The 21,556-nt window shown below is 38.1% G+C and overlaps 1 protein-coding gene and 1 long non-coding RNA gene across 4 annotated transcripts in view; one reads left to right on the top strand and one right to left on the bottom strand.

The window, feature by feature from the left end:
- Positions 1-21,556, top strand: part of LOC141570173 (uncharacterized) — a 403,207-nt gene that overhangs the window by 71,406 nt on the left and 310,245 nt on the right. For both annotated transcript variants that reach the window (XR_012494127.2, XR_012494126.2), the window contains exon 2: positions 7,356-7,476. This is a non-coding gene — a long non-coding RNA (uncharacterized LOC141570173). The remainder of the gene's footprint in view (positions 1-7,355; positions 7,477-21,556) is intronic.
- Positions 1-21,556, bottom strand: part of CYYR1 (cysteine and tyrosine rich 1) — a 114,637-nt gene that overhangs the window by 47,656 nt on the left and 45,425 nt on the right. The window lies entirely within an intron of this gene.

Here is a 21,556-nt window from a genome sequence, read left to right as displayed (position 1 = left end):
TATACACAGCAAAATATGGTAATTCTCCCCCATGGAATATTGAAGGAAGTTATATATCACTTCCTGTCAAGGTCAGTTAGGACTCAATGTTTCTTCCTCACCTCCTTTTACTGTCTTAGCCTGTTTGTGGTACTGCAACCAAAGGATTCTGGGATGGTGAGCCTACGATATGGAAGGAGACTGAGTCACTGAGTCACAGCTTGAGAGATAACCACACTTCTGAGTGGGTTACCAGGTCAAGCAATAAAATGGTATTGAGCTAACCCACTGAGATTTCAGGGTTTATCTGTTTCCACAGAAAAGCCTAACTAGCCTGGGTAAGGCATCGGTGTTGTGATTCCGAGCACAGGGTGTGGAATTAGCATGACGAAGTTTAAATCCATTAATGAGCTCTGTGACTTGACCTCTCTGAGCTTCAGTTTTGGGGACAAGAATCTTGTTACCAAAATGAAACTTCATACGGAGTTTCAACTCAGGAAACAAACTGGAAGTCCAGTGGTGGGCCTGGAAATACTACAGTCCAAGACAGGTGTAACTTCCAAGGTATCAAGCTCCCCAAGTTACACAGCTGAATGAGGCCCACAGTGCACCTGATTTGGTAAAGAATATGAGAGCCAATCCCGTTTTGCCTCAGAGTGAAGGCTATGGTCCTCAACTCGGGGTTCACATTAGATTAAAATTAAATCACACACACACACACACACACACACACACACACACACACACACACACTACTGATGCCTGGGCCCTAACCCAAATCAATTAAATCAGAATCTCTGGGTATCAGATCCAGATATTGTTATAATTTTAAAGTTAAACTGGTGGGGCTAATATAGAGCCAGAGTCGGAAATCAATGACTTGCAGTAACAAAGAGGTCTGAAGCTGCTCAAGAGCTTTCTGTTTCAGTAGAAATTGGTTCAGGAGGTGAAGGATGGAGCCTAGGAAAAAGAAACATTAGATGGTCTCAGATATGGACTCAGATATGTAGAGTTGGAAAAAGAAGTGATTTTAGCAGCAATTTCTCAACAGAAAAGAGATAGTAACTTAAGTCAAAACATATCCACTTACAGAGATAAAATGGAAGAAATACCATTATAAATATTACTATTATTTTCTTTTCAGTCCTCATTCTGTTTCATATTCTCAGTCTACTAAATGCATTTAAAATATGGGAAGAAATCATGAGTGTACAAAATGAATATTCAACATAGAAAAATATTTCTGATGGTATATTGCAAAGCTAGTAAAACATTCACAAAATGTTGCAGAAATATAGAAACTGCACAATTGTTTGCAATCTTGTCTGCTCATAGATAACCTAACCATTAAAAGATATGTTTGACTACAAAAATAGGCAGATCAATGCTTCCCAAATAGGGAGGAAAAACAGTCCAGCAACCAAAAATTGCCAAATTGGTTCAGACCCATTATTTATCCAACGTCCTGATCCGTTGCTGACATAACCAACATTCAGCATGGAAGATCAATTTCCTAGCAGATGTAAGTGAATCTTAATGGAATGGTATATCTTCATTTCCTTTAGCCATTTATAACTTTTACTCACATTTCTCCTAACCATTTTTGAACTGCCAGGGTCCACTGGGATGACAAACTTGAAAATATCTGCTGGTGATGAAAGGTATTTATTGGACATTAACATATTAGTTACTTGGTTTTGGTGATGTAGAAAGGTTACTAAAGAATAGTCAATTCAGTTACACGGACTAAGTTGCACTGGTGCCAAAGCTTTATATTTTTTCTTTTTTACTTGAAATCAAAGTCAACAGTCTTAACAATTTTAACTGGTCCTTAAAACTAGTCACACATTTGCTCAGATTTAGTTTGCAAATGAGCACCTTTTCACCAACATACCCTCATCAGGAAATCAAGTCATAAATATTCTAGGGAACAACACCAATAACTTATTTTATGTACACAGTTTGGGATTATGCCAATCAATTCACCAGTGCATGACTTCAAAGATTGTTTCATCAATCTTCTATCACTCAAGTCACAGAACATAAAATCAACCCTTTAACAAGAATTCGGATTGTATTCTATTAAAAAAAGGTTAATTTTAAAAAGCAAATGAGCTAGCAAGAGTACTGTGAGAAACACGCCTAAAAAGAAAAATGATCATAGAACCTTTGGCTCTGTTCTATAAATCTTGACCTCTTTTTTCCCCATCTGCTACTTGTGGGTAGATTGCTTCATATATTAGTCCCTAAGGGAAGGTCTAGCACCACATGAGGCTAAGCAGTATAATTTGGTCTTTTACTATTTTAAGTTCAAGTTATTAAAATGCCACGGACTCAGTGAAGTGTGGCTCTTGTCAACCAACCTGAGAAAGAGGCATGCATACTGCCTCTGACAATGCTATCATGATAATGTAAAACTAATCATTGCTTTTGGGGGATAAATCACTTTAAGATCAAGGCCCCTAAATGTTATGTTCAAGCAAAATGTGGCTCTTTAAAGAGACCCCTGTGTAAATATTGATTTTATGCTCTCTATTGAATAAAAATGTCTGAATTAAATCTCAAACTGAGTTCCCATATGTCATTTGTGTCATATATTTCCATTTGGTTTGAAATCTCAAGCAGCTAAATTTGACATCAGCTTTACAAGATCTTTTACACTTGAGAAATTCTCAGAAAAGAATGAGGACCATGTCTCTTTATATGTTTGTCACTTGTGGATGAAGTACCTCTTCAGTTGTTTATCTAGGATCTGTGGGCACAACAGTGATTTAGAAGGTATCTCCTTTGAATGCTACTAGGGAAGGAAGACAGACGGCAAAATATTATGGAATGTGAAAGAAGTGGTCATTACAATGTGCTTTGAAAGATGAGTTAGTCAAGGAGGAAAAAATAAAAAGTATTCAGGAAGATAAAGCAACCTGTGAGAAAGTGAGAGAGAGCAGGGCTTCTTTTAAGAGAAAACAGTTCAATACGGTAAGTATTGTACACAGTTTTGATGACAGAAAGATGTTTGACTAATGGTTGCAGATGAGTTTGGAGAGCTAAACTGGGGTGAGCTCACGAAGGGCCTTGAAAACCATGGTAAAGGGGTGACTGTATAGCAGAGAGGTCAGTGGCAAGGAGGAAGTCAGTAAAATAACAAACAGATTACAAAAGGCAAGAATGGAGAGAGGGACACCAATTGGGAGTTTGCAAAAGAGGTGAGGAAAGGCATTGGTAAGTGTAGTGGGTTGAATGGTGGTCTTCCAAAAGATGCTCGTATGTCTATGTCCTAATTCCTAGAATCTGCGAACGTTACCTTGTTTGGAAAGGCTCTTTCCAGATGTAATTAAATTAAGGATCTTGAGATCAAAAGCTCACTCTGGAGTATATGGGTGGATTCTAAATCCATTGACAAGTATCCTTATAAATGACACATAGGAAAGATTTGACAGACAGAAGAGAAGAAAGCAATGTGACTGCAGAGGCAGAGAGTTGAGCATAAGCCAAGCAACATTGACAGCCACCAGGAACTGGAAGAGACAAGGCAAGATTCTCCCCTGGAGCCTCCAGAGGAAGCGTTACCTTGCTGACACCTTGATTTCAGCCCCCAGAACCATGAGGACACATTTCTGTTGCTTTAAGCTACAGGCTTTGATTATTTGTATGACACTCTTAGGAAGCTAATATAGCAAGGTAAGAGAAAGACATTGGAGGAGGGGAGAACGCAGTGCATTTGGGACACTGCCAAAGCCCAGTAGAGCAGGATCTAAAGGCATTTGTGAGTGAGGCTGAGCAGTTAAGCAGGAGGTTGCATTAGTGAAAAGCGGCTGGGTCTGAATGCACAAAGCATCACTGAGCAGATCAGAATGGCTGCAAAAGAAGAATCATGTTCTGGAACAATGGCAAGGACAATTGGAAAAGGAGGAACAATCAGCAGAGTGCAGTATTTTCTTGCTGGAGGAAGGGTCCATGGTAGTGCAGAGGGGGGAAAGGGTGGGGTCTGGGGAATTTACCACTCAGTCAAATATAGGGCAGGGTCTTAGTCTGCTCAGGCTGCCTTAACAAACGCCACAGACTGGGCGACTTAAACAACAAACATTTATCTCCTTGAACATTTATGTTCTGGAGCCTGGGAAGACGAAGGTCAAGGTGCCAGCAGATTTGGTGCTTGACGAGAGCCCCCTTTCTGCCTTGCAGATAGCCCCCTTCTTGCTGTATCCTGTCAGGACTGCGAAATTGGGATTTCTTCCTCTTCTTTGAAGGGCACTAATCCAATACTGAGGCTCCACCCTCATGACCTCTGCTAAACCTGATCACTTCTCAAAGGCCCCACCTCCTAACGCCATTACATTGGAGGTTAGGGCTTCAATACATGCATTTTGTGAGGGATGCAAATATGCAGTCCATAGCAGGCCAGGAATTTGACTGTGGACCAGATGTGGGCCTAGTGGGATAAAGGGCCAGCTGGGGGGCTGTTCTAGGTCCTGAGAGACAACGGGAACAATGGGGCTGTGATGGGGGGACCACTGAGCGTGTGTGCGGAGGATGATGGGAGGCCAGGAGGTGGTGCATGGAACAAGAAACAGTGTCCACATGAATTAGTTGTCAGCAAGGCTACCAAGCCAGCAGGGAAGAAGCTCTACATCCTGGGGTCTGCTGTCAGAGGGGTCCAGCAGAGCGCAGGAAGCCAGCTCAGTAGGAACTGAACCAGAACTTTTCTATGCCCTCGTTTTCTCTCTGCCCTCCCATAGCTCTCCCTCTGGTGGGAAGGGACTTCTGGGTGGGAAAAGAGAGTAATTGGACACACCTCTCGCTGTGAAAACCCAGCCCAGCTAGAAATGGGGAGAAGCCTGGCTTGAAGTCTAAAATGCTTACTGACATCTCAGATTAGGCATTTAAAATTTCCAAATGAGAATGTTTTAGAAGACTTGTGGGCTAAGAGTGAGCTGAAAAATCACAGATGTGCCAGATTTTCAGCCATCAGAGGGGAAAAGCTTCTTGTAAAAAGGTAGTGGGATAGAGTTGTATTTTGCTTATCTATTATCATCATGCTTGTTCTATGTAATGTCTATTCAAAGAAAAGGAAGGTCATTTTCTCTAAGAAATCCTAGTAATTGACGTATTTCCACAGAACACAATAAGGTGGCAAAGGGCTGTTCTGAATAGATGCTTCTCCCATTTCCTAGTGTTAAATATAGGGTGAACAAATCACGTGATTATTAAACAGTGTTTTTCTTGTATTTGAATTATGTCTTATAATTCTTAGAGAAAAGTTTTATACAGAACTCTCTAAAGCATCACATACAGGTTCCATTTGTTTTTCTTAGCCAAGAGAGTCTGTAAACCAGGTAAATACTAAAGACCCAGGATTGAGAGCTGGAATTGAAAAAGCTTTTCCACTCTGTTCACACAAGCTCTCTTTCCTCTTGGTTCACCACTTAATCTTTTGGTCTTATTTTCTTCATCTGTACAGTGGAGATAATGGGTCCCAATTTCTGTTGTTATCTTGATGGAAGGATTCCCACAGTTAGACTAAATGGAAATCTGACTAGTAACACCCACTTATCTACCTCTCAGAAGCGTTGTAAGAATTAATGATGGTCTGCAAAATGTCCTGAAGATGAAGAGCACACCATGAGAGAGAGATGATGAGCATTATTAAAACTGCCAACAAAAAAGCATATTTTAATGAATGTGGAAGAAACACATAGGCAAGGATCTTGGTTGGCTTGCACTAGTACCTCAATGGCTTAGGGTAGAAAGGCATATGCATGATATCTGAGTAGAAAAATAAAAATAATAACAAAACCAGATAATCCAAGCACATTAATAATGAAATATTCTCTGCATCCTAAAAATCTAGTTAAATTAAAAAATAAAGTATTGATTTATGCATGCAAGATATAATGAAATCCCATGATATGCCTTGGAAATTTAGAACATTCTATATAAGAAGGCAAAAAACTAAGGACACGTGTTCAGAAGGCAAAGGCATCATGGATAATTTCCTCCCCAGTTCAAAATGCAGCATGGACAGAATTCAGTGGTCATGTGTAAATTTGATAACTGGTTTGGTTTGTTTGTTTGTTTGTGTTTTTTTGCCTAGTCTTTCAAAAAGAGATCAAATGGAGATATGAATGTTGTTTGCTTTAGAAGTAGTCAGGAAGCAGATGAAAATACATAGAAAATTTGATAAGAAGAGTTAAGTTATATGTGTAGAGCAATAAGAGAAGAACAGTTATTTATGAATTTAAACATGTTAAAAGAAAGTTAAAGTCACTGTGTGCTTCCTGCACACTGATTATTTCAGGCTGTAAGCCTCCAGCATATAGAAAATAGTTAAATTATTTTGGCCCTTACAATTTATCTTGGTCCTTGCACCTATAAGAATGAGATATCATAGTGCGTATCTTTTCTTTTCGAGCGGTCCCATTCCTTGTATTCCTGAAAAAGGTGTCATAAGTCAATTTATAATACATTTAACTCCAAATATATTTTCTTTTTCATATCATTTGTCTCTATGTTGTAATACACTAGTGAGCTGTAGCTAATGTTAAAGCTAAGATAAGACATTTTATTTAAATTCTCTTATCTTTAACACCATATGGAACAGGTGGAGCTCTGCTTCTGTAGATGCACATTTTTGATGATGAAATTTTTTCTTTTTATTCCTTATTCACATGTGTCAGTTTACTTTTGCCCAAATGTCTATATTCTGCTCTACAGATATGGTCAGAGTGTATTTGCTTTTGTTAAAAAGTGCCTTTTTTATACTTGATTCCGGATGGAGGTGCGATAAGGAAAATAAAAGTGGGTAGAACTCATAATATGTTTAATATTCTTTTTTTCACAAGATTCAATTTTACATATTCACTGGAATCCACAAAAAATCAGTCTCTATGATATTAAGTCTAATTTTAGTAGGGTAATTTTATCACCATTAAAAACAGTTGGAGATACTATTATAATGGAGAGAATATGTGGAGACCTCATTTATTTAGGATACTGGTGAGATAATTTTGAGTCTGTTCTTGAGTAGTGGGACATACTTTCAAATAGTAAAGTTCTTCTTTCCTTAACCACTTATTTCATTCTTTAAAAAAGGAAAACACAATTTGAGGTATATGATCAAAACTGAATCAAAATTATAGTTTAAGAGCACGTTATTGAGCATTACATTGTATTGATTAAAAATTTAAACAAGTCCTGAATAAATAATTTAAAATCCCATAGTCTAATTTAAGAAATAAGTGATAGATTAAAAATTTTCCTTTTAACTCCTCTCTCCAAGATCCTAGGATATATCAAATATGTCTTCATTTCCTCTAAATTCTTCCTTTTCCCAAACTCAGTGTCTTATCATATTTCTGTTCCCTTTACATACTCCTCAGTGTCTTTCTGCCTGGAATCCTGTTGCCTAGAGACCACTCTTGAAGAACATCCACTGTCATGGCCTCTTGGAGATTTAAGATGTCTAATGAGGAGCCAACAGAAATCACCAGCTTGTCTCAAGTAAGTAGCATTTTTTAAAAAGTCACAATAAAGCACTTGTCTGCATATTATGTATGCAGGTTATCATAACAACTGAAGTATAGGATGCAAATGAGAAAAAAAATACCTTTGGAAAAATGTGGATTTTACAAATCCATGCAAAAGGGAGGTGGGACAAAAATAAATCTGTACTTCGTATAAAAAAAATAAGAGAAACTTTCACGCTCCCCCCCCCCCACATTGTTTATTTATTCTAATTTTAAAAACTATTCTGAAGGCTCTATTACCTGTAGTTTTAGCTCTATCATGTGTCTATCAACATTCTCTTTAGCCCAAAGGAGTTTTGAGGCAGTAAATTCCATGAAATGACATAAAGACAATTTTGAAAAACGTAAACAATACAGGAGAGAAAATGCAGCTATCGTGTTGCCCCAAAAATAAGACTGGTCTTATATTAATTTTTGCTCCAAAAGATGCATTAGGGCTTATGTTCAGGGGATGCCATCCTGAAAAATCATGCTAGGGCTTATTTTCCGGTTAGGGCTTATTTTTGGGGAAACATGGTATAAGAATTCCATATCACAAAAGAAACAATCAACAAAATGAAAAGGCAATGTATAAAATCAGAGAAAGTATTTGCAAATCATGTATCTGATAAGGGCTTAACATCCAAAATATATAAAGTACTCATACAATTCAATAGCAAAAACCACACAAATAACCCAATTAAAAATGGTCAAAAAACATGGGAAAATACTTTTTCAAAGAAGATATGATATTCAAATGGTTAACAGGTACATGAAATGTGCTCAACATCACTAATCATCAGGGAAATACAAATCAATACAACAATGAGATATCACCTCACACATGTTAGAATGGTTATCATCAAAATGACAAGAGAACAAATGCTGGCAAGGATGTGAAGAAAAGGGAACACTTGTGCACTGTTGGTAGGATTACAATTTGGTGCAGCTGTTATGAAAAACAGTATGAAGTTTCTTCAAAAAAATTAAATAAAAATATAACCACCCTATGACCAGTAATTCCACTTTGGGTATTTATCTGATGGAAATGAATTCACTATGTCAAAAGATATCTGAACCCCCATGTTCAATGAAGCATTATTTACAATAGCCAAGACATGGAAGCAACCTAAGTATCCATCGACAGATGAATAGATAAAGATGTAGTGTGTACACACACACACACACACACACACACACACACACACACACACACACACACAAATACTATTCAGCCATAAAGAAAAAAAAAGGAAATCCTGCCATTTGCAACAATGATGGACTTTGAGGACGTTATGCTGAGTGAAATAAGTCAGACAGAGAAAGTGAAATACTGTATAATTTCACTTATATGTGGAATAAAAATAAATCATAGAAAAGAAACCAGATTGGTGGTTGCCAGAGGCAGGGGGTGGGCATGGGGTGGGGGAATTGGGTAAATGTGGTCTCAAGGTTCAAACTTCCAGTGATAAGATGAAGAAATACTGGGCATGTAATGTACAACACGATGACTAGAATTAACAATTCTGTATGGTATATTTGGAAGGAAAAAAAATTATAATTATATGAGGTGATGGATGTTAACTAAACTTATTGTGGTAATCTCTTTACAATATATGGATATTGAGTCATTATGCTATATACCTTAAACTTAAAAAAAATCGATTTAGGATACCTCCTAAAGAATGTCAGCATAATAATAATTTTGGAATATGATAAAATAATACAGATAAACAGTAGGAAGAAAAACCCTCTATATTAACCTGGGACATTCTGAGTAGGTGCAAGAGTCTAGCACATCTTAATGGTATCCAAAGATCAGTATATAGTGGAAGGTGTACCCCTGTTTAAGAAGTTATGGATGTATTCAGGCTATATTTATCATTTCTGAAAGATAAAATATTTTTAAATGTTTATACTTAAAAAAATTCTATAAGCTGAAAAATTTATGTGAATTAAAACACCTCAGAGATGAAATTAGAAAAACAATGGCCCCTCTTTGCTAAACTTTTATGGCTTTGCTACTATTAATAGCATTTTGTGTTTTTTTTTGTGGTACCTCATGGTCACCAAGGTATGGTTAATTATTTAGAATTAATATTTTTTCCAAATATTTTGTCCCCAAACATGTAAAAACCAGTAAAAGCCTGACTTGCAAATACAGATGTGCTTCTATAGGAGAATTTGGAGACTGCTGGCATGTGGTATAGTTCAGAGAGCTTGAGATCGTGATGTGATAACAGACAGATCGAAATGCCCGCCACATTTCACAATGAGACCATGCGTTGCCTGCTCATCCTCCCTAGACTTTGTTTTTTTGGTAAGAAAAATGCACATATTTATTGTACTGAACTCATGAGGTTGTTATGATAAAAAAATGAGTGTGTATGGAACCAGAGTGCCTAGAACAGTATAAGTGCTTAATAAACATGAGCTATTATTATTATCATTCTTATTCAATTAGCCCAATACAATCAAAGTGAGGCTGAATTTGAGGGCAATTACAGAGCCCCATGGCTAAATCGTGAACCGTTGTTTAAGAAAATGAAAGGCAATTATTTTTCTACGTAGTACCATACAAACAGCACATTCTGAAGAAACTAGATTAATATGGAAAAAGAAAATATGCTTTTAATACTTTTCATAGGTGTCAGAGAAGAAATGAAGGTAGGCTTACATTAAGAGAGCATTTATTCTTGGGAGAAGTATAAAATCAAGATTCTGCCCAGGTCAACCCTATCGGTCTTGTTTATTCTATATTGAAGTATAATTTAAGTAAGTAAAGTACATTGATATTAAATGTGCTGCTTGACAAATTTTATGATTTTATGCGTGTGCCACATAACCACCACCCCTCCAACATATAGAACTTATCCTCATCTCAATACGCTTTCTTGTGCCCAATCCCAGCTACCCCTTGAAGATAATCACTTTTCTGTTAATGACGTGAAACTTCAGATTCCCTTCCTAAAAGGACCCATTAGACATTTGAAGCCCTCGTTCCTTTCCCTAACTAGACCTGCCTGCTAGTCCACTGATTTTACTTCACTCACAGTCTATGTCACCTGCCTGTAACCCACAGTTATCCTATCCTCAACACACCCCTAATCTAATTTACCTGCATTATGCCGAGTATTCTCCGGACATATATGGTTTATGAACTATGACCTTCTGACATTGAGGGGGCATTCCCTCCATTATTGTGTTAATGATGTTTCACTTCATTTTTTTGATTCACAAACTCTGGAAATATTATTTTCTCAACCATCATTGTTGCACTGTGTTTTCCAAAACATCCTGGGCCAAGGCTAAGTAAGGAGACAAGAGAAAATTAGCTTGACAAGAACCTGAAGGTGAATCGTAGGGGCAGCTGCATTCTCAAACTCAGCTTCCCCAAAGAAGATTTTCCAGTTCCAGAGTTAAATCATGATGCAACAGAAGAATGAGCTTGGTCTTCTTGGTCTGAAGCAGTTTTCTCCAGGCGTTTCTTTTATCCCTGTCTCCTGTGCCCTGAATTTTACACCTTGGACATGTGAGCCAGGTGCTCATGCTGTGAATCCTTTCATTTGAAGATAAAGAAACAGGCTCAAAAAGTGAAAAGACCTCTGTAGGCTCCCTAACCAACCTAGGTGTGTGTCCACTTGCTCAAATGACTGTGGCCCCTCATTTCAGCACTTGACTACTGGAAACTCATATGAGCAAATAAAGCCCATAATCAACAGAGGATCAAGGTTTCTAGCTGATCACAGAGAAGCTAGAATCATCTCTATTATCATCCTTTCCACAACAGTACTAGTGAGCTCCAAGCTTGGATTTTTTCCACTTGCTGCATGAAAATATGAAGAGTCTAATAATGCAACTTGGGGGAAAAAATCCGATAGTAGCTATGAAAACCCTCAGCCTACAGGTTGCTGTGATTTTTCACTTGAGCATGCTAAAAGGTTCATATTATGTTTGACTTTAAAATTCTCTCTCAATTTTGACATGAGACATGTGACTCAGTTCTTTACAGTACTGATCCTGTAAAATCAGATGACTCAGCCACCAGTTATAATAGCATATTATTGCAGGATTCAGCCAAAGATGCCTTATGCTGACTAGAGAGGAGTTTCAATTTGATGAGGCAAAAACAGCTATGTCCCAACTCTGAACATATGCTCTCCTATAATAAGAAAAACAAAGCCAAATATAAACACTAAACAATGTTATATCCCTGAACTGTAATCCCTTAAAAAAAATCAATCATTTTCACTTTCACCATTAATTAACAATTAATTTTAGAATAGATGCTCTCTTAAATGTAATCTATTTTTACACATATTTCGGAATTCTGATCCCCATGTGAACCAAGAAACCAGAGGCTGATTTTTTTCCAATGGGTTTCTCCTTCATGGCTAAAGTATGCAGTGCACAAGAAAATGAGGTGAGCCCTAAGAAGAATGGGAATCATTTAATAACAACTGCTGCAAGACAAAAAAGAATTACAAAGATAAATCAATCTGGAGCAATAAAATGCCCCCCCACCCCTAAAACCTGAGTAAGAACAAGTTTCAGTATTGAAGTACTGTTTATTTTCAAGTTTCCCAGCAAACATGCTGAAAGAAATTACTACATTTAACCTCGTGAAGGATACGACAACACAGAGCCACTTTTTACCCAGTAAGCATCACAGGATGGGTGTCGAGATACAGACACGACATCTTTTATTTATGCTGAAACAAGGCAACAGGGCTAGAATGATGTTTAGAGTTATTCATTCATTCAGTGTGGACTGAGCACCTACTATGTATAATATCTACAGTGCCTCTGTCTGAGAGGCTGAGCAGATAAAGAGTTGTTTTGTGGGGATGACAGGTGTAAACTCTAAGTCACCACTGAAATAAAGCTGCATATGAAGGGCCCTGGAGGGGAGATTGGGGAAGACTTTACAAATGGCATGACATATAAGCAGAATCTGAAAGCTGTAGGGATTTGCCAGTTAAACAAGGTGAAAAATATTCTACCAGAGGGCATATGCAAAGTCATCACAGATGTGTGAAACAGCTTAAGATGTTTGTAAAACAACAAGCAACTTTGCATGGCTGCAGCCAAAGTTACCATCTAGAAGGAGGCTAGAGATGTGGCTAAAAATGCAGGCATGAACTTGAGGGTGGGGGATCTTTAATTCCGAAGAGGGTAGCTCATTCCTTGCACAGAAGTGAGTGACAACCAGATTTGTTTTTTAGAAAGATGCTTCCTGTAGCAGTGTGCAATGAGAGGCTATTCCAGCAATTCACCCGAGAGGAAATGAGGGCTAGATTTGAAGTGGTGTTGGAAGAAGAGGAAAATGTGGATTTTAGAGGTGTGTAGGGCAGAGAACTCTTAGAAATGGTTACCAGTCTCTGGAGTTTCTGAGTTGAACTTCTGTGGTAATGACAATTTTCTGAACCAAGAAAAAAAATATGTATAATGGGCATAAGTTCTGGAGTAAGTAGATGGGAGTGAGTAATGATTTTATTATTGGAGATACTGAGCCAAAGATGTCTTTTTGGGTATCCAGGTAGAAATGCCAAGGTAAACCATTTGTGAGATCAATGCATTCACTCTGTCATTTCCTGGGACACGCCAAGTGCTGTTTCATATGCTGTGAAATTATAATGCAATGGTGTTTGTTGATTTACAGTGAAGGTTTGGGACAATAAAGACTATTGCAAGGATTTCTTTGATAGCTTTATGGCAAGGTTTCAAATCAGGGCATTGTAGCCTCTGGTATCATTGGGAACCTTAGACAGGAGTCTGATTGTCATTAATATAATTTGCACTGTGAGTTGACACCACAAACATTACTTTGGTGAGAATTACTATGGATCAAAAGGACACGAGAGTGAAGCCAGGATTACGTGGCAACATCAGCGATCGTTAATAACTGTTTATTGTCATAAACATGCTTTTAGAAAACAATCCCTTAAAAATATAAATCAAACCATGTCACTACAGCGAACCATACTTCCCAATGGCTTCTGATTTCACTTGGAGTAAGAGCCTGAGTCCTTACAATAGCCCACGAGTTCCTGCATGATGTGCCTCTTTCTCCTTATTTTTCTGATTTCATGTCTCATGATTTCCCTTCTCCCCCAATCACTGTATTCTAGCTATACATTGGTCTCTTTGCTGCTCCTCAAACATCAGATGGCTGACAAGTCTCTTTTTCTGATAGTACATTTTTTGCAGATATCTGCACAGTTTTGCACTATTGGTCCAATGTTATTTTTTGAGTGAGTCCTTCCTTGGCCACTTGGTTTAAAATTGTGGCATCTACAAGTTAACCAATCCTTATCACCTTCTACTGCCTTATTTTCTCATAGCACCAAAGAACAGATTTTGTACTACTTTTAAACATCTTAATGGGAGATAGTGGTGTATTGAGAGATAATAGTAAAGTGCTGATAGCAGCTGCAGAAAGGATCCATATGAGTTGCATCAGAATAGGCTGACTTACGCTGCTGTGACAAACAAGCTCCCAGTCTCAGTAGCTTAACTGAGAAAGTTGGTTTCTTCCTCAACCAAAGTCTGCTTAAGTCAGATGACTCACCAGGACAGATCTCTCCTCCAAGCAGTGACTCAGTGATCCAGGCTCTCTGCATCTTATGGCTCCACTATCTCCACATATAGCCTTCATTCTTGCCACCAAAAGGAAAGAGTGCTCAAAGGTCCCACAGAGGCTTTTACCTAACCCAGTCCAGAAGTCATGCTCATTGTCCAATAGTCAGAGCTCGTTCATGGTCCCACTTACAAGAGAGCTGACTAGGAAATATTGTCTTCTAAGTGCCCTGGAAGGAGAGGAGACCTGGGTATTTGTGAGCACTCCTCAGGTCTACCACAGTAGCCAGTTCTGGAATAATCTTCTTAAGATACAGGGTGATGCAGTGGAGAGATCATGGGAGTTGGACTGAGCAGGGTTAGGCATAAGAGCTCGTTGAGCCAATCACTATCCATGTGGCCTTGAGTAAGTCAGTTATCATCTCTGGGACTCTGTTTTCAAATCCACAAAATGGGGGAAATAATACATAATCCCTTATATCAGAGGGGTTTATAAGTCTCAAATATAAAATTTTGCAAATAGTTACCAAATTTAGGCTACTATTCAAAAGCAAATGTATAAATAATGCAGTATGAAACATAGAAAACCTGCCGGGATGAGACAAAATGAATTATACTCCCATTTAACATCAACATTGATAAAGTTATCCCATTGTTAGAGACATAGAGAATGGTACCATTTGCAGACCTGCTGGCTTAACAGCTATGATGCCAAAGCAGTAAAGTAAGGAGCTGTTTATATATCAGTATTGGTGTATTTTCTATGTATGGAGCATGAAGAAAATGCCAAAGAAATTGAGATATAGGGCACACATAAGAGATTACCAAAAAGCATGAGTCTGCACACTATAAAAACAGTTTTATGTTATCATTGCCTTCAAGAGTGACTGGATCCAATATTGGCAGCTTGTGCGGTATCTTATGCTCTGTTGCTGGAGGGAGTCATCTTGGATCAGCTATTAGGTGACAAAGTCAATCATATGTTCCAAGGATTGATGAATATTTGAGACAAGTTGTAATACTGACCAAATATCAACTCTTTGAAAAATCTCATTAGAATGTATTTAAGGATATTTCTAGTCTTGTAATAACATTAATTTTTATAGATTTGGTTAATTAATGAATACAAGTGTCAGACTTCAAAAAGCCACTGAGTTAATACATAATTATTTTGTTAGTCACCTCAGGATTGTTGATGATGATAAAAAGTTAATGTTAATGATGTTAACAATATCCTATTTGTCAGTTTTCTATATTCAAAGAAGTCTTGTACATAGAAAATTTGATATTTTAAATACATTTAATGCAAAATACTTAAAGATGTGGATTCTACTATTGAAATATGCTCTGGGTTCTCTGGAAAATGCAGAGGAATCCTACATTAGGGTAGAAGGAGTCCAAGTCACCTGTTCCAATTCCCTACCAAATTAACAAATTGTTCCTCTGGAGAATTTCTTATTATCTTAGCATGCCATTTTTTAAAACAGCTTTTTTGAGGTATATTTGACATATACTAAACTCCACTGAATTACTTTTGCACCTTTTTCAAAAATTAATTGGCCTTTTTTTTTTTGCAGGTATGTTTCTAAGTTCTTTATTTTGATCCATTAATCTATGTGCCTATCTCTTTACCAATGCCACATTATTTTGATTACTGTAGCTTTGTAAGCAGTCTTAAAATTGGATAGTGTGCTTTCTTCAACTTTCTTCTTCTTTCACAAAATTGTTTTGGCTATGAATTCCATATAAATTTTAGAATAATATTGTCTATGTCTACCAAAAAAAAAAAAAAAAAAAAAAAAAGAAAAAGAAAAGAAAAACCATGCTGGGATACCATTTATTACCTATGAGAAAGCTCATTCCATCATTCCATTTGTATATCTGTATCTAATAGAACAGTATTTCCTATATTAAGCAGATATTTGCCTCTGGAGAACCTCCACCCATTATTCTAGTTTAGAAGACGTTTCTTGCTTCTAGTCATAGTACTGTACACACATACTAAACATTAGGAGCATCTTTACAGTCATTTAAAGATCATAGTTTGATAACCTAAAATATAGAGACCACAAACCAGTCAGTTTTAGGGTAATCAACACACAAAAATCCATGTGAGAATATTCTAATTGAACCTTGTCATGGAAGTTTCCTGCCTAGTCATTGGCCCACATAACTGTACTGAGATGAACAAAAGAAGATGGATTCAATAAGGCCAGCCACAAATAGACACCCACAGCCAGGTGCTGGAATGCAGACAGCATATGAACAATGAGATAAAGCTCTCTGAAGCAGAAGGTCACTGAACCAAGATTTCTGACACATGCCCAAGTGCTGGCTATTAAAATAGAGAGTAACAGAAAGCACAGTGACTTTTATAAGATGTTTTAGGTGATATTGCGATAAAGTAGGACCAGGTTACTGTCAAGTGAACGCTCCTTTGTTTCCTTGTGCTGGCAACTTACACTACTGCCCTGACTCCAGGCTTTGGGTTAATTCCCCTCCTCCCACCCCCAGACAGTACAATTTTGAAAATGATTGCTTTTCTCCTTTTATTCTTTTTAGATACTCTTGCTGTTCTCTTTTCTAAAAGACATGCGGAGAGCTGGTCACAGTGCCAAGTTGATGGTCATACATTGTATAGACATTTTGGAATAGAGAGTATACAATAATCACTGTAGAAAAATAGAAAGCCCAGGTCAAATGTCACTTTCTACATGGCGGTTCAACTATATGTCAAAACTAGTGAAAACACACACACACACACACACACACACACACACACACACACACAGCTGGAACTGGAGCAGTAGCCTTGGGGTTGGCGTCCTGTCTCTCTTTCCACTAATCTATTTCTTATTCAGATTTGACAGTAGTATGCTTTTCTTAATAAATATCATCAATGGCTTCCCACCAAGGCCCCTAGGTCTTATAGCTCCAGGAGTGTCATGCATACTGTGTCTATCTAGGAGTCAGCAAACTATACCCTGAGGGCCGAATCTGGCCTGCTGCCCAGCTTTGTATAGCCTATTCACTAAGAACATTTTTTACACATGCTTGAAAAAAATCAAAAGAAAAAGGTTTTGTGAAATTCAAATTTCAGTGTCCAAAAAGTTTTATTGGAACATATCCATGCTAATTTGTTTAAGTATTGTCTTTGCCTTCTTTTGAGTTATGAAGGCACAGCTGAGTAGTTGCAATGTAGATCCCACAGCCTGCAAAGCCTAAAATATTTACTATTTGGTCAGATAAAACAGAAAAAGTTGGCCAACCCCTAGTTTATAAGAATGGGGCCTCCTGGAGTTGGGCTGTATGTAACAGCCCTAATCTCTAACACTCATCATATTCAATACTTTTTTTCTCTAGCTGCACATTTAAGATTTTCCATAACCTAGGTCCAGACCAGGTTCTCTGGACCCTACTCACCTACTGTTTACTCTTTCCTTGGTGTCCTGTTAACCACCTGTGTCATGGTTAATGTTGGTGCTCTCTTCTAGCTGTGTCTTCCTTTATCTATTGTCTGTTGATATCTAACACTGAAAGCCTAGCTCTAGTGTCACTTTCAATATGAAAAATGTATCAACCTAACGTGAATTCTTGCTTCTATAAATTTGCAGTGTTTTAACCTCTGACACACTTTACCGTATCCTGGCTGGCACTATACCTAGTCATGTACTTGTCTCGTTTCTCCTACTCTATTATCCTTAAGTATAAGGTTTGTCTTAGTCATCATTGTACCTTTAAGAATATCCAGGCCTGGTACAGATCCCTGTGGACTGAGGGACTAGTGCCAGGAACCATGTCAAGCCTCAGTACACACGCAGTCATATAATTCCGTAGTTGCAGGATTCAGGGGAAATTCCAGGGGCATGCAAAGGACCCAAGCTAGTGCTCTACTACAACTGCTGTGGGAGGGGCGACTCAGTTCCATAAAAAAAAGAAGTGTGGAGGGGTCAGTCAGTTCCAAAAAGAAACAAAAAACAAGCGAGCTTTTAAGGGCACAAGCACAGGACCCAATCCAGGTGCAGACAATACGCTGACCAGTCAGATTCTAAACATCAGTGGTGTTCATTGTAAGTAGCAAGATTCCATTAACCAGACCAGGGTCCAGGGCAACAGAGCCATCAGTAAAGGGGTTAAAGTGGGGGCTGTGGAGTTTGGCAAAACTTAAGAGGCTCAGTCATAGAAAGAATAAGCTCTAAGGAGGTGATTGGACAGAAGTCCAAAGACAGAAACAATGCTCAAGATCAGAGCTAAATTGCAACCAAGAGGTTGACCTGAGCCACGTCCCAAATATTGCGGAGGGGCTCCTTAAGTAACTCTGGCTCTAACTTGCGTCCTTTGCATGCCCCTGGAATTTCCCCTGAATCCTTTTTTCTGACTTGGGTCTTTCCAGTTAATACAATTCTTTCTGATCACCTGATTTCTTTAGAAAGCAGCAGTTGTATGAGATGGAAGAAGAGGTTGGCTTATTGAAGGCAATGTACGGCTCTTTGTTTTACACCACTTGCAAAGCCAATGTGTGGATCTGAGTATAAAAATACCTTCCATTACCAATAGTACGTACAGGCTCATTGGCATACAAGCTGCTTTTCCAGTCAGTAATGAAATATACAGATTTGCATCCTATGATCATGTATCCTTCCAAGAAGTTCTATTTAAATAACTGCATAATTTACATCATTGTGACAGTCTCATAGTTCACAGGGGCCCTTTGAAAACCAATTTGGATTGGAGAGCAAAACATATTTAGGACATTAAAATATTTCATTAAAAACTACGTTTCATTTTATAAATACGAATGCCTTTCTAAATGGATGACCAAAGGGCACTAAATTATGAAAATATAATTTTGAGTTTGCAGTGACGACTGCAAGAAAAGTCACCATTATGAGAGGCTAAAACTATGAAATACATTCTTTTGAAAATTGCACCTTAAAAATACTGACAGCAGAATATCAAACTGATGGATTCTGCTGGATGATAAGTTCTCTAGTTTTGACAGGTTTACAGAGGCTTCCCAAAATATAATCAATTTTAATTATCTATGTAAATAGACAATAGTAGGTATGTATATTATATATGATAATGGTTAAAATTAAAGCGACTTATACTGGCCCCAGAATGTGTTAATGTATTTTAAGGGCTAGTGGCTTCAAAATTCTTTGCTTAACTTAATAACTTAATGTGAAAATTATTCTATAAGCTAGCAAGTAATGAAGGGATTCTAGGGAATAGTAAAAGAAATGTTTAACCTTGATTTAAGAATTCACTAGGATAATTTATCCAATTATAATTTTGACTACCATGAAGTCTGAAAGTAATGTACCTATCAATAAAGTGAATTACAATGAAGAAATAGAACACCCTTTACTAGGATTATCTGAGTCTATGCCTTCTAGAATCCATTTTTTACTTTTTATGTTATTATACGCAGTTTTAATGTGGTTTTACTTCTAATCTTTCAGGTACTGCTGTCAGATAAACCTAATTATTTTCCAGAAGTAATTTGCAACTAAAAGAAAAATGTAGCTCAAAACTTATTCATTCATTCATTTAGACACTTTCAGTTTATATAAAAATATTTTCCTCTTTATGCTTTTGTTTAGAAGAAGACCCAGATGGATGGGAAATCAGACACATTGGCACAGGTGGGAATGGTGGAGTCAGTGGGGGAAGAAGTGGGGAAATCCCAAAACTGGAAATACCCAGACATTTTTTCATTAAACCTCAAACGGTTTCCATGAGGGCACATACAGATTATTTCTTGGGGCCTGCTATGGACTGAATATCTGTATCCCGTCAATATTCATATGTTCAAGCCCTAACCCCAATGTGATAATATTTGGAGGTGGGGCAAAAAGAGACCAGAGAACTTGCTCTCTCACTGCCCTGCACCCCCCCTTCCCCGCCCTCCCCCCATATCTCCAGCAAGATGGCAGCTGTCCGTCCGTAAGAGAGGGCCCTGACCAAGTACCCAACCTTGCTGACTAACCTCGGACTTCTCAATCTCCGGAACTGTGAGAAGCAAGTGTTGGTTGTTTGAGCCACCCAGGTGTGGTTTTCTGCTGTAGCAGTCTGAACGGACTGCGACCTTAAGTGTATCAGTGTTCCTGTCATGTGTCCCTAAGGTCATGGTCCACAATACAAATAATCTTTGTATCTCAGCACCTATGCTGCCTGCACACAGCTATGATAAGGACATCAGATTTTAAAAGGGACAGGTTCGTTTCACATGTGAGTGAGGTAGTCCTTGAGCGTGTAGGAAGGCAGTGTTGACATAGGGTCTGGGTTACAGAAGCAGAGATGAGCTCCTACGTACCTGCAACCACCTGAGATCCAAACATAGACCCTCGATATGGTTTTCCTGGACATGAACTTCTTCAACCTACTGCTTTAACCTCCTCATTGAGAAAAGCAGAACTTATGCTACTTTATTCCTTGTAGCTCAATAGTTTATGATGCTCCCAGACCGTTATCTTCCTGAAGCTCAGCCTTCTGACACACCAACTAATGTTTCAACTTAATCCCTCACGATCTGACTACTTAAGAAAAGGAAAGGGCCTAGGATCAGGACGTCACTCTGATTTCAAAAATCAGGCAGTAATTTATATTTTTGGGAGTATCCCTGAAATCCTTGCAACAAATATCTTTTCTCCAGAAGTTGGATAGATTTGGTAGAACCATCCCTGCCCCTTCACTCAGGCCTAGTGATCAGTGGCAAACATTTTAATATAGTTCCTAAGATTAGAAGTAAAGTCAGTTTTGGACATGCTCACGTCTTCTTACTCATTTTTGTATCATCAGAATGAATTAATAGGTAAATCTTAAGTTGTACAGCCAATCCATTCATTCGTTTGATTCGACAAATATTTATTGAGAGCCTAGTGTGTGTCAAGAACTCTTTAGATGTTTGGAATATAGTACTAAGATTACTAAGATATCTGTCCTTGAAGAGGCTACATTCTGGAACGAGTAGAGGAAAAGGCAATAAACATAACAAATATTTTTACAATAAATAAAGTATAAATATTATCCAAAGCTATTACCTTCTACAAGGAATAAAAAAATAAGTCAGCAGGGTAAGTATGATCAAGGGAAGGGATGCCGGTGAGTTGAGAGGCAAAGAAAAACTTGAAGGTGGCAAGGGAGTTGGCTAAGCGGACACCTGGACGAGGACATTCTGGGCAGATGGCACAGACAGAGCAGTAGCCTAGGGCATCTCTCCTCTATTCAAGCAAAGACATCATTATAGCTGAGGCAGAGTGTACAAGGGGGGAAATGGTAGGAGGTGAAGTCCAAGGCTAAGAAGTCTGAGGGATTCGTAGGCCATTTAAGGACTTTGGCTCTTACTCTGCATGAAAGTGGGAGTGGCTGAAGTGTTTTGAGCAGAAAAGTGACATAATCTAACCTTGGGTTTCTGAAAGATATCACTCTGGTTTCTGGGCTCAGAAGAGACTGTGGGAGTCGGGGTAAAGTAGAAGGAGTTGCAGTAATCC

Source organism: Rhinolophus sinicus, chromosome 17, assembly GCF_057876585.1.
Source record: "Rhinolophus sinicus isolate RSI-liver-muscle chromosome 17, RSI-T2T, whole genome shotgun sequence".
Taxonomy (NCBI): Eukaryota; Metazoa; Chordata; class Mammalia; order Chiroptera; family Rhinolophidae; genus Rhinolophus; species Rhinolophus sinicus.
This window is presented reverse-complemented; position numbering and strand designations above follow the sequence as displayed.